Source organism: Aethalodelphis obliquidens, unplaced genomic scaffold (genome assembly GCF_003676395.1).
Source record: "Aethalodelphis obliquidens isolate GAN/ISIS:26980383/991018 unplaced genomic scaffold, ASM367639v1 scaffold26, whole genome shotgun sequence".
NCBI classification, from domain to species: domain Eukaryota; kingdom Metazoa; phylum Chordata; class Mammalia; order Artiodactyla; family Delphinidae; genus Aethalodelphis; species Aethalodelphis obliquidens.
This window is the reverse complement of record NW_020837970.1, coordinates 19,202,961-19,217,451: the sequence shown is the minus strand read 5'-3', so window position 1 is coordinate 19,217,451 and position 14,491 is coordinate 19,202,961.

Below are 14,491 nucleotides of genomic sequence, written 5' to 3'. Positions count from 1 at the left end.
CAACTAGAGAAAGTCCTCAGGTGGCAACGAAGATCCAAGGCAGCCAAAATTAATTAATTAACTATTTTAAAAAAGAAAGTACAGTAACTTGCTCTGCCATTTTTTAAAACAAACGATGTATGTTAGGAAGATATATAGATAACAAAAGTATGTGTTCCATCAACTATTTAGAATTATTTTCAAATGTTTGGTTTTCAACAGTATACAAAATGTGGTCTCCCTGAAATTTGTCTCCTAATCTTTAAAATACAGATGGATTTCAAAGGATATTTCATCATGATTTGTATTCGTTTTTCATTTAATGATGTATTTTTAAAGTGCTATTTGATATCTAAGAGCACCTCATGAATTCTTTTAATAATTTCTTCTGTTTTGAGCTAAGAAGCATTTTTTGCCAAAAAGAGCTGGAACATACAAAGCTTTGGGACTATATTAAACTGTACTGGTTTTTCATTTTTTGAAAGCTTGCCAGAATATTATCTTCTCCACTTTATAATTTTTTCCTTTTTTTCCTCACCTAACAATTGAATAAAAGTTAAAAGGTCACATCTTTCTCATCGTAACACCAAAGCAAACATTTCTCCAATTACCCATAAAGGGCAGATGTTTCCAAGGAATTATTTATTGTATATTAGCAAAAAGGTACAGGCTGTAATAGAAGGCTCTGTGTCACACATATAAGTTCTTAGCAGTAACAATAAAGTAACCCCAAGCCTAGGGAAAAAAAAAAGAAATCCTACCACATCGACTATATTTCTAAGAATGTGTTACCCAACTGGCTGCTAAAATGCAACTCTACTGTGGATCTGAGGAATTGCTTCTCATAAGTATCATCTTCACAATTCATTTGTTTCACAAATGTTTATTGCCTGGCACTGTTATAGGCACCAGAAATACAGCAGCAAACAAAATAGAGGAAAATCCCTGCACTCTACAGCTGTGAGAAGAAAGTCACAGTTCCTTTAACAGTACTAGCTTACTAAAAGTATATATAGTCCATGAGAGATTACTAGAATCTAAAGAAATCCAGGCTTCCACAGTCAGATTATAAATTTCTTTCTGGGTGATACCCTCCTGGAAAAAAGGACTGAGAAGTATCCCTCTCCAAACTCTTCCTCTGCCCAGATCAGTGTTTGTCAAACCCATCAGTAATTTGTTGAAACCATGGATGGTCCATTTCTGGACAAAACATTTCTGAATCCCTGGAAGAATTTCTTTATGTAAATAACCAACATATTTTTCAGGTTTACCTGATTGCCGCATGAAACAACCATTCTTCACACATCTCTAGTAATATAAGAAAAAGTAGTTTGGGTCAATGAAAGTTAATCAAATCAAATAAGGAAATATTCTCATACTGTTGCATGTAGGTTTGTCTTACAAGTACAATGCTATAAAATGGCATGTGTTATGCAGTCAACTGGGAAAAGCCGGGTAAATCCCATCTACCCACACTCCCCTCTCCCTACCCCAATTTCTCTCTTCTACCCAGATGTCTCACTGCAGGAAAAAAATCCACCATGGGACTGTACTGGATTGCCTTCTCTAGGTATCATTTTTTAAAAATAGGCAGACACCTCTTGGAGGAAGTTATCATACTCTGCTAACAGTCACTACATCCAGAAGATTGAAGGGAACTAACACTGAAAGGGGTCACACTGCGTGCTAGGCACTTCACATGTCACGTTGGTTAATTCCTACAACGATCTCTAAGAGAAGCTTTTCTCATCTTACTGATGAGGAATCTGGGGTCCAGACAGGTTAAATGACAAACTGCCAGATCACACAGCCCTCAGTGTAGGAGCCAAGAGTCAAATGTGACCTTTCCCTCCCTCCGTCTGAATTCATTTATCAAATCCCTCTCCTCTGTGGCACAGCAAACCTAACGATAGCCTTGAGAGCGACGACTGCCTGGCAAGAGGGTTGAAAGTGAGGGGAAAGAACAAAGAAATGAAAATAGAGACAAAAAGGAAACATTTTGCTGACTTTTCAGTTTTCTAGGAGGTCAGATTCAGCACAGAGCTACATTCTTACTGCTTTGATAAAATTCCTGATCCTCAGAAATACTGACTTGGCAGGACCTTAGAGGTCATCTAGCCCAACCCACCATTAAAAGCTTTATTCAGTCATTAACTCACTTTATTACTGTTGGTGTTCTGGGAAGGAGTGTCACTGACTTGGCAAGTGAGAGCATTTCTCTGGACCACAGTTTTCCACGATCTCATTGTGGGCTGGTCTGGAGAGATCTGACTTTAAATTGTAAGAATTCTTTACAACTATTTAGCTTTTCACAATTATCAAAAAGCCTTCACATACATTATGCTCTTTAAACCCTCATTTCTGTGATACAGGGAAGGGGGTTGTTTTACAGGGGCAAGAGCCCAGACCTACGCCGGGTAAACGGGGTTGAAATTCTCACTAGCAACACACTAGCCATGGGAACTTGGGGAGATCATTTAATCTCTTTAAGCTTCCTTGGGAAAGTTGCCTTTTCCTTTAAGCCTCCAAGTCCTCATCTGTAAAATGGGGACAATCATATCCCCCACACGAGGCTGAACTTAAGTGAGGCCATATGTGTAAAGTGCTTACTCTTGGCAGGTGCTGAGGGTTGGTTGCTTTTCTCTTTCCCGCTCTTCTTTTTACAGCCCAAGAACTGGTGGTGAGAAGAGGTCAAGCAACTTTCCCAAGAAAAAACAGCCAGAGATTGGTGAACAGAGGCCAAGCCCTTTTTCTGCAATTCTAGGGCTCTTTGTACTATACCTTCCTGCCTGGAATAACTTTCTCTTCCTTCTCTGCCCTTTGGATTTGTACACACCTGACTCTTTTTACCTAACTCCTGATTTCTTTGTACAGTACTAGATTTCTTCCACTCCCTTTCTTTACGCTAGGCCTTCTGTTTTGCTGTTTTTGGAGAGCTTGCCAATTTCTGTGCATACTGCCTCTTTCTAGTTTCCTGTATGATTTATATGCTCTTTGGAAGTTTAGGACAAATGGACAGGGTGCTTTCAGCCATATCCCTCAAATGTGAAATCTGGTCCTCATACAGGAGACAGAGCAGCTGTGGTGGCATTTGGGCAGATGGGCTCTGAGTCACCTGGCTTCTGGTGCCCAAGTATGACGTGCTACCGGCTGCCTTCTGGATTTTGATTACCGCTCCCATGGCCTGCAGCTTCCCAGCGCTCCTCCAACAAACTCTGATTCAAACAGCCCTACACTCAGCTTTTCACATACCCTTGTAGCACACGGAATCAGTGCAGCCCACTGAGAGACCCTCAAATGAATTGCTGCCAAAGGAACTGGTGTTTTGTTTGGTTTTTTTTGCGGTACGCGGGCCTCTCACCGTTGTGGCCTCTCCCATCGCGGAGCACAGGCTCCGGACGCGCAGGCTCAGCGGCCATGGCTCACGGGCCCAGCCGCTCCGCGGCATGTGGGATCTTCCCGGACCGGGGCACGAACCCGTGTCCCCTGCATCGGCAGGCGGACTCTCAACCACTGCGCCACCAGGGAAGCCCGGAATTGGTGTTTTTAAAGAGGTCATGGTTAAACAGAAATACATCCAAGTCTTAAAAACTATCTTTATTTAGGTAGCTTTTGAAATGCATTCAAAATGCACGGTCACAGTATTGCACCAGAGTGCGAAATAAATGTGTAGGCGAGCAGATCTACGTTGCAGCGTGCGTACATAACGCGGGTACTTATGCAGAGCACATAATAAAAAGATACTTGTCACTCATTTCCTTTGTCATAAATTCAAGTAGTACAATTGGAATATTACCCAACCCAGAGAAAATATAGTATCATAGATCTGAGAGAATTCTCAAGAGATCATCTTGTCGACCTACCTATCTGTAAGCAGAGGAAATGTCTAAACTAATCAGAATTGAGAGTTAATGTTCCCTTATTGTAGATCTCTATTCTGCTATGAAGCCTATTTACATATCTAAAATTGTTTTCTTACAGCAAACAAACAACCCCTTGGGAATTGCCACAAAAAAGAAGGATCATATTTGTCTTCCTTCCCAGGGAAGGCCCTAGGGATATGATCTTAGGAAATCTGTCAAGAAATTCAATGTCACACACCCCTTAAGTCCACAGGAGACTCTACTCCCTCCAGGCTCTTTCTCTCCCTGCCCTGAAGGGTCCTCAGGTGTTGGCCCACCATGGCCCAGCTTGTGCAAGGCTGATTGCCTATTTGATGCCTCTGGTCCATAGGACCACAGGCAATTTCTAGAAATCTTAGTTTTCTGGGAGGTCAAAACAAAAATAAATTTAGCTGTTGGCAAGAGTTCTATGCTTTTCTGGGTCCCCATTAGAACTAAAGACTCTCACAGTCCATTACAAAACCAGCTTCACTCTTAACGCTTTATTGTTCCCTGCCCCGGAGCACCAGCCCATCCCTCAAGGAATGAGAGAAGAGAAGGGGAAGGACAAACTGAACAGCAGGAGATGGAGATGGTCTTGGTCCCATGTGTCCGGTCCAGCGTGCCCTTCCCCTCGCCCTCTGCTTTTCCTCGTGTTGGTCCCTCCTCCCGCGGAGCAAAGCAAGAAAATCAAAGCAAAGCAAAGCAAAGCAAAGCAGACAGTGCAAAACTGCAGACCACATATGGAAGCCTGTAGGACACAAGCAGCCTTTCCTGCACGCGGCCTGTCTACCACACTCAGCATGCTCTTAAACTTCTTCACACAGTTGCCGGAATTCATTTGAAAGGGCAACTGGAGTTTATCTCCCTTTCCCTGGATTCCCGTCTCTCCAGAAAAATCCAAAGTTCTGTGGAGTAACAAAATAGCAATATTCCCCCAAACAGTTTTAAAATATGCTTAGAAGCAACATTGTAGGAAAGAGGGAAAAAGAAGTATGCACAAGAGCTGGCTTAACTATTTTGTGAGCCAATTATAAAAAGAAATCTAATTTTTTTTCTGTGAGAAGACAGGGAAAGCAAATAGGTTCTCTTCAGCCTTAAGAATTAGACTCTACAACCCCACTAGGGCAAGTCCTCACCGGGAGCGATTCACTTCCAATCAATATAGAAATTCCACCGCCAGAAACCCTTCCAGGGTCCCAGCAGCCCCCAAGACTCTAACATCCACTCTCTATGAACCGTGCCACTGGCTCAGAGCTAATTTGGGACACAATTGCTTGCTCTTAGTCTGTAAATCTAGTTAGAGCCCCATTCACCTCTCGTGTTTCTTATAACCATGAACACACACTTTCAGCCTTTTACCTTCTTTTGTTTTTCTTTCCTAGAGTGCTTCCTGTTCCAGGTCAGGGCCTGGGACTTTGTGAGCTTCTTTCTGGCCTAGCCCAACTCTGCACAGCTCAGCCCAGCCCAGCCTAGGTGCTCACACTATGCCCATTACCTGCAGTCTTTGTCCTGCCCCTCAACATCTTCCTATGCATTAACCTGGCTCCATAACATTTCAAGCAAGAGATCCTTGCTGGTGAGAATTGATGGTCAGTAGAGTTAAGAATGTGGGGTCATAAGGGACGTGTCTTCTCAGCTGGACTTTCTGTCTAGATTCCAGGGCTTCCAACTGTACTATGAGAGATCCAAACCTTGCACTTAGTTTCCCCAAAAGGGAGAACTGAATTGGGTGTATATTAGTCTGCGAGGGCTGCCATAACAAAATACCACACACTGGATGTCTTACGCAACATAAATTTATTTCCTCACAGTTCTGGAGGCTGGAAGTTGAAGATCAAAGTGTCAGCAGGTTTGGTTTCTTCTGAAGCCTCTCTCCTTGGCTTGCAGACAGCTGCCTCTTGCTGTGTCCTCACATGGTCTTTCCTCTTCGCGTGCACGCTCATGGTGCCTGTCTGTGTGTATCCAAATTTCCTCTCCCTAGAAGAACAAGAGTCAGGTTGTATTAGGGCCCACTCTAATGACCTCATTTTAACACAATCACCTCTTTAAAGGATCTGTCTCCAAATTCAGTCACATTCTGAGGTACTAGGGGTTCAGGCATCAGCATATGGTTTTGGAGGAGGAACACAAGTCAGCCTCTAACAGGTGAATTTGCCACCTTCCCTCACTGGGCAGATTTTATGCCACACTACGTCAGAGGCAGTTACCATGCCCGGCTCATGGGTGGCTGCCTTTGGCTTGGCATCTGTGTCTGATGAAGCCGGTTATGGTGAGGGTAATGATTTGGTTTCACTCAAAACATGGCATAAGCAATAGCAACTGCCACAGGAAAGAACCGGTTTGGGCCACTTTCCTAAAAGGTAACTTCAGGTGTGGCAGGTATCCTCAGACTCCTGTAGCACAGGCTGAGAATTCATGTGGTTGCCAGCTATTGGCAGCATATCAGGTGCTTACTCCCTCCCGCCCCATCAGACCAGGTCTCAGCCTCTGAGATCTGAAACCCAGGACTCTGTCCTCCCTGCCCAACCTCACCTTGGCCCTCTCCAGCCTGGAGCCAGTTTCTATATCACTGGCTCCCCTGGTTTGACTCTTCTAAACATACACACAGCCCTCCCCTGGCAAAATGGCAGCTCTCTCTAGTTTCTTTGTTATCTACCCCTTGACTCATCTTCCACTAATACTTCTTATAAACCACTCAGTTCTCTGGGCTTCTAACCTCACTACAACATCCTCACTATTGCTTTCCGATCTTCCCTTAGCTCATCAATCCCATGACTTGCTTTCCAGGTCACACTTGACTTGGACTCCAGTACTTCTCCATCAGTCTGCTCCCCTGCAGCAGCCCCTATCTGATTATTCTAGGATGGGGACACAAACCTGCACACAGTATCTTGGGCGTGAAGGTTTGATGAACATGGTGGGTCAGGGCTCAGGTTTTGGCTTTTGGGGAATGCAGTGCTGAAGCTTCTGACATGGCTAGAAGACTTATCACCCTACATACTTTGTAATTCTTAGGGTAACTGAGAGAATGGCTCTATTAGTCAGGGTTCTCCAGAGAAACAGATATACATACATATAAAATGGGAAGTTGGCACATGAGATTACGGAGGCTGAGAAGTCCGGCAGTCTGCCTTCTGCAAGCTGGAGACCTGGGAAACTTAGTGGTATAATTCAGTCTAAATCAAAAGGCTAGAAAACCAAGAGAGCCAATGATGTAAATCGTAGTCCAAGGGCAAGAGAAGATGAGATGAGATGTTTCAGTTCAAGCAGTGAGACAGTTAAAAAAGGGGACAAATTCCTCTTTCCTCTGCTTTTTGTTCTGTCCAGGGCCCCAATGAATTGCATGATGACCACTCACATTGGGGAGGGCAATTACTTTACTGAGTCCGTTGATTCAAATGTGAATCCAATCCAGAAACACCCTCACAGGCACACTCAGAAATAATGTTTAATCCGGGCACCCCATGGCCAGTCAAGTTGACACATAAAATTAACCATCACAGGGGCCTTTCTGGGTTTCCACCTGCTGGGGTGAGGGTAAGAAGTGGGTCATCTTCATGTACGGCTAGACAGGTAAGCATAGATAATTTATTTGGCAGTCTGCTCCCTTAGGCATGGCAAAAGGTAGTCAGGCCCATGCTGGAGAGGGGGAGATAGAGGAACAAATGAGACTCTTCCCAGAAGCACCTCCAGCCATGGACCAGGTGGCTAGGTTATGCATAGGTTGAGACGCTTGAGCCAGAAAAGACCTGGACTGCTGCCATAGTAACCCACACCTGGGTGGGCGTTCCTCCTGGGGGACCTCTCACCCTTCTCCCCTCCTGGTACCAGGATGACCCAGGACATACAGACTGCCTCCCAGGGAGCAGAAAGTCAAGGAACTGCCCCCTTCTTTAGTTTTCAGTTAGAGCCTTGCCGCAGACTCAGCCCCAAGGTGCCTTTCGGCCTAAACTCAGCTGCTTCTGCTAGGGTTCTGGTGCTATTTGAAAGGAAAAAACAGTAACCAGTGAGCTGAGGTTCCATCTGCTCACCAGGCCTAAATGCGGCATTTGCTGAGAGCTGATACCGGCTCTTCCTCATCCATCTGGTGAAGGGACCCAAGGTTCCCAAAGCTGAATCTTTGAGGGGAGCAGCCAGGCCTACAGAATCGTGTTCATTCACTGAGGAAGGGGAAGAAGGCATCTCCCAGAGCTACTTGGCTCTGTAGATTCCACTGCCCAGCAGGAGACATTAAGTTTGCCCTTTGGGACCCAGGGGTAGTGAAGGTATTCAGGTATTTAGAGAAAACCTGGAGAACCACCCGATGACAAGCCCCTGGGTCTCCTCTTAGGAGACGTGGCCAGTGCTGTCAGAGCGACCCAAGTCCTAGAGTGATGTTTCTTTGAAGTTGCAGAGCTACTGCCACTTTACCATAAACATAAACTTCCGAAGAAGTACAGTTTCACCTGGTTTTCGAACTAAGGTGTTCTAAGACTCCTTTCACATTGTTTGGTTGGGATTATGTTTTTGTCCGCCAGGCATCTTTCATCTTGGAAAAATGTCCCTCCCTCACACTGTGTGATTCAGGGAAAGCTACAAATTAGGGGGACCTGACCCTTCTATCACAATCCCCGGACAGACCCTCTTTCCCAGGTATTTGAACCTGGAGTGGGAACCCAGAGAGTCATAAGACAGATGGAACTGGGCTTTCCCCAAAAACTGTTGCACTGAAGGAAGGCAGCACCTCCCTTGTGTTAAAGATGAGAAAACTGAGGGAGAAAACTGAGGGACTTCCCTGGTGGTCCAGTGAGTAAGACTCCGTGCTCCCAATGCAGGGGGCCTGGGTTCGATCCCTACTTAGGGAACTAGATCCCACATGCTTACCGCAACTAAGAGTCTGCATGCCACAACTTAAAAAAAAAAAAAATTTCCCGCGTGCTACAACTAAAAGATCTCACATGTGACAGTGAAGATCCCATGTGCCACAACTAAGACCCAGAGCAGCCAAAATAAAATTTTTTTAGAAAAGAGTAAAATTTAAAAAAAAAAAAAAAGATGAGAAAACTTGAGACTCAGAAGATTAAATGTCTTGTCCTAGGTCCCACACTAGTAAATGGCAGAACCAGGATCTGAACACAGGTCTGTGCAACCCCAAAGCCCATGATTGTTTCGTTCATCAAAAGAGTCTCCATATACAAAGTACTTATTTCCACTTTTTACAATGGAGAAATTAGGGGGAAATGGCTATAGTGCTTGGTACTTTCATTCAGTGAGCTTGATGTAGAAGCGTACATGAGATTCAGTTATTTCTCGTTTATATGCATAGTATCATAGTATTTCATCTCCCCACCTTGCTGCGATTCACACATCTGATCATCCTTGTGTTTCTCACACCTCCTACCATTAGCCAATGAAGGGTTTGCAGTCTTTTAGAAGGACGCTACTCTCAGATTTCAGATCTGCCCTCATCTTCACCTCCATTAAACAGGCACTGTCCTATGCATGTGCTTGATTTTCCTGAATCTTTCTTTTCTCACCCAATTACTGTGCCCTGTTGGAGTCCCCCCACCCCACCCCAACTGCCTGTAAAAAGCAGGCTGGAAGCCAGCATGTCCCAGTAAATACTGAAACTGTTCTTGTGTTTTGTCATTAGACATTACCCTTTAACCAAATAAATCATGTCTGCTGAGGGCACAGGAACCTCTTCAGAGATGGTTTATTTTCATACCACCTGCGAGCTTCTTTCTTCCTGATAAATCAGCACTGCTGCTTTACTCTCAGTGCTCCAGCAGTAACAAGGCACAAAGACCGTCAAGCTTCAGCCCATAAGTGACTCTAAATGCACCTATTATTCCACTGTTTTGCCAGCTGACTCCTCCTGAGTTCAATACTCTGTTCTAGGCAGTTGTAAGCATCCCTGTATCTTGCTGAAGGCTCACAGGGTTGGAGAAAGCATTTGATTTCTTGGGTGTGCTGCATGCTTTGGGAAAATCAAACCAAACAAACAATTCTTATTTGAAAATCGTATTCTTTTCATAATCCTCAAAGGGAAAACTTAAATACAGTGTCAACCTCATCCAATTAGCCCAGAAGCATATGTCAGGCTGTTTCTGTGAAGATAAACTCCAGAAAAAAGGACCTGCTTGAAATACCCCTTGTGGACTTGAAAAACAGTTTCAGCGCTGTGTAGCCATTGGCCTTGATGTACTTAGAAGCAGTGGAAGGTGCACTGTAATTTAACATAGCTTGAGCACAATTATTTTCTCTTTGGAGTCTAAGGGTCATGATCAGTCGTGCTTGGGTTAATTCTTGCAGTCACTTCTCTGCTTCTGCTATGGACTCTGTCAACTCTTGCCTCCCCCCAACCCCCATCCCCCTTTTATTTAAAGTGCCTGCCTTTCTAGGCACTGTGGGGAGGGAGACACAAGAAATGGCCAAATAGATCCCTTTCAAGGGCCTCTCAATACCAGTAATGTAAGCAGATTGTATCGCTGGTGGCTGGACCCTGAAGAGAATTTCAATTCTATCAGAAGCAGACAGAAATAGGCTTTTAAAATCCTTCCTCGATGAATTCTAACCTGCTTGGGAGCTGGCTGCCCACTTTTGCCGGTCTCCTAGCAACCAAGACCCTTTCTCTGCAGGCACTGCTGCTGTCCACCAGGCCAGACTTGGGAGAGTCAGCCTCTCCCTGCTCTACCCAGCACAGGGCATGGATGTCACCGAGGGAACGGGTGTGAGCACTTGGAGAAATTGCTAAACGATCTGTAAATTCATGGTGAGGATGGCAATCTAAACAGGGCCACCTTTCACACATTTTCAGGGGATCTTGGGATTTAAATTCATCCTTCTGCTTCCTTCCAATAATAGCTTGCATGGGTGGAATGCTTTGTATTTTACAAAATACTTTGGCATCCATTACCTCATGCAACTCCTCACAAGAGCCTTCAGAGACCTCTACGGTGGGAGAAAGCATAGGGAAATTGTATAAGTTCACTTTTAGATGCTTTTAAAGGACCCAAGAAGAAACTCCAGGTCATTCGAGTAATAGGATAAAAAAAAGTGGGGAAAATTCCAAAGACCAGTCTTTATTACTATTATAGTAGTAGTAGTAGTCGTCGTAGTAGTCGTAGTAGTACTAGTAGTAGTACTAGTAGTAGTAACAAGGTAGTGTTCTGGCCCGCTAAACTTTGCCTTGTGCCTAGGAGTTTGAGTAGGGCCCAGGAAAGGTGATGTATTTTCTATCATTCTTGTCTCTTCCCCAGCAGCCACTATTGGGATTAAAAGTGATAGAAGTCCCTTTGTTTATAATGGCCTTATTCTGAGTTTTACCTATAACATTCTTCCTTTCCGGTGAAAAGAGGAAAAGCAGAAGGGAGAAAAAGCTCTATATTAGTCTGCTCAGGCTTCCGTAACAAAATACCACAGACTGGGTGGCTTAACCAAGAAAATTTATTTCTCAGAGTTCTGGAGGCTGGGAAGTCCCAGATCAAGGTCTGGCTGGGTTGGGGTCTGGTGAGGCCTCTCTTCCTGGGTTACAGATGGCTGCCTTCTCACTGTGTCTTCACATGGTGGAAAGAGAGCTCTGGTGTCTCTTCCTCTACTTATAAGGGCACCAGTTTTATCAGATCAGGGCTCCACCCTTATGATCTCTAACAAAAATCACCTCCTGAAGGGCCCCATCTCCAATACAGTCACATGGGGGGTTTGAGCCTCAACTTATGAATTTGGGGGGACACAACACAGTCCTTATCAATCTCCTTCATTCTTCTGCAGGATGGAGGGAAGAGAAGCAAAATCTTCTCATCTATTCAGAAACCCTGCAAAATCTCCCTTATTTGGGGTGGAGGCAGTCTTTAACCTGTGGGTCAGGAACTTTGGCCCAGTGATAAAAATGTTTGTTTGTTGTTTCCTTGTCTCACGTGTGGATTGGAATCCTTTGAAAGAAGTTATTGATTCTCTGTGGTTTACAGCATCTTTATCATTTTAATAGTGTTCAAACAACTAGCATGATTGTTCTAAAAGACTCTGCTATTAAAGATGGGGTCTAAGAATGCCATTGAGGAAGATGCTACTGCCATCTCACTTATCACAGTACAGTTACCAGCAGCCTAAGCTCATTGGGAGAGATGGCAGCAGCTGGAGATCTCAGAGTGACCCCTTCTAATGTGACAGCACGTTAGAAAGCAGCAGCTGCAGTGATGATGGTACCCCAGGTGCCAGGAAGACCAGAGACAGTGGTCTTCCGGGAAACACACACTCCCTCACTCTTGCCCTGGCTGCTGATGTCATCTTCTCACCAGTATTTCTGGTTGTTAGACTGAGAGGAGAAATGAGAACTCTTTGTTGCAGCCACAAGTTTCTTCATCATATCATAGAAGGCTCTGGATAAAGGCAATCAGGCTAAACAAAGTCCTAACTGCACTGGTTCACAATCTTGAAAAGAGACAACACAAATATAAATATTTTTAATAAACTTTAAATTTTGGAATAAATTTAGATTTACAGAAAAGTTGCAAAGATAGTGCAGAGAGTCCCTGTATACCTCTCCGCTATTTTCAGTGTCCCCTAATGTTATCTTACATTACTAAGGGACATTTGTCAAATTAAGAAACTAACATCGGGACATTACTGTTAACGATAGTCTAACTTTACCCAGATTTCACCAGATTTTCCATTAAGATCCTTTTTCTGTTCCAGGATCCAGTTTTGGGTCTCACATTGCATTGAATTGTCATGTTTCCTTAGGCTCTTCTAATCTGTTGCAGGTCCTTAGTCTTTCCCTGTCTTCCATGCCCTTGATATTCTTGAAAAATACTGGTCAGGTATTTTGCAGGATATTTCTCAATTTGGGTTTGTTCTGATATATTTTTTATGATCAGACTGAGGTTATGGCTTTTTTTTTTTGGAAAGAATACCACTGGGGTCATGTGCCCTTCTCATCACACCATATCAGAGGGTACCTGATAGCTACATGACATCAGTGATGATGCTAACCTTGATCATATAATGAGGGTGGTGTTTGCCAAGTTTCTCCACTGTAAAGTTATATTTTCATACTCTATTCTTTGCAAGTGAGTCACTAAGTCCAGCTAACCCTGGGTGGTGGGGGATGAGAGGAGAGAGTATCTATATATATTATTTGGGAAGATTTGTCTCTTTTTCCCCACTTATTTATGAGATATCCATTTTTAAAATATCACAGTACATGCCCTGGAAGTTCAACGCTCCTGGTCTGAAACAAAGTCAAGTATTCTCAGGCAAGAATACCAAAAAAAAAAAAAAAGAATCAAAAAATAGAAGGCTTAGATCCCATTTCAAAATCATGGAATTTTGAAATTGTTAATGGAGTCTTTCATTTTAAAAAATGCTTTAAAATACCCTCTCTTTAACCACTTTGTAATACATACTAGTTATTAGAAAAGATATCAAATCACGAGATGTCCACTTCAACAGGCCTTGCTAAGGACTGGGAGTTACTTCTGAATTGAGGCCATAGAGGGGAATTTTCAGGGAAAAAATGATCTTGTCTCTTGTGAAAGGTGAATGTTAATCTTCAGGATTAAAAAGAGAAGAAAAGGAAGGGTACAAGCTCCTTCACAAGCCAGAGAGCAGAAGCTTGACAGGGTAGTGTAGACCAGAGATAGTGCTTCTCCTGTCTGGAAATGCAGAAAAAAATGCAGATTTGATACCATAGGCAGCCTGGAGGATCTCTTGAAGAAAAAGTGCCTCTTTCTAACTTGGGGTTGGGAGAGAACAATCAGCTGGATTTGCAGAAACGAGTTGTCCTTTGGAAAAGTCCAACAAGGCCAAGAATCAAGCAACAGAGAGCCAGAGACTTCCCAGGTCAGAGCAGAATCAGTGGGGAGGCCTAAACCCAACATTCATTCTAAAACCAAGGCAAAAACATCAACCACCAGTCAAAACAAAATCAGGGAAACCTTTTTTTAAGTGTTTACTTTTTAATTTTAAAATAAAAATTATATTGCAAAAATAAAGTAATCAAAAGTGTATACAATGAAAAGGAAGTCTCCTTCTAACTTCAAATCTGTGGGCCCATTCTTAAAAGGCAACCTCTATTCATGGTTTCTTATGTTTTCAAAGATGCCCACTGCAGCATTATTTATAATAACAAAAAGGCTAGAAGTTACCGAGTGTTCATTGGTAGTGACTAGTAAAATAAACTTTTTAAATTTATTTAATACAATGGGATGCTATGTAGATATTACAAAGAATGAATTCATTTTAAGCACTTATATGGAGAGGTCTGCAGAACATATTATTAAGTGAAAAAAAAAGCAAGGTATGTAGAACATGACTTGTCTTTCTGATTAAGGTCACATGAGCCATATTTAAAAGTAATTGCCCCTTGGGCTTCCCTGGTGGCGCAGTGGTTGAGAGTCCGCCTGCCGATGCAGGGGACACAGGTTTGTGCCCCGGTCTGGGAGGATTCCACATGCCGCCTAGTGGCTGGGGCAGTGAGCCATGGCCGCTGGGCCTGCACGTCCGGAGCCTGTGCTCCGCAACAGAAGAGGCCACAACAGTGAGAGGCCCGCGTACCACAGAAAAAAAAAAAAAAGAAAAAAGTAATTGCCCCAGCATCACCACTAAGGTTAGTCTTATCAGAAAATGGGAAAGAAGTCATAGACTTG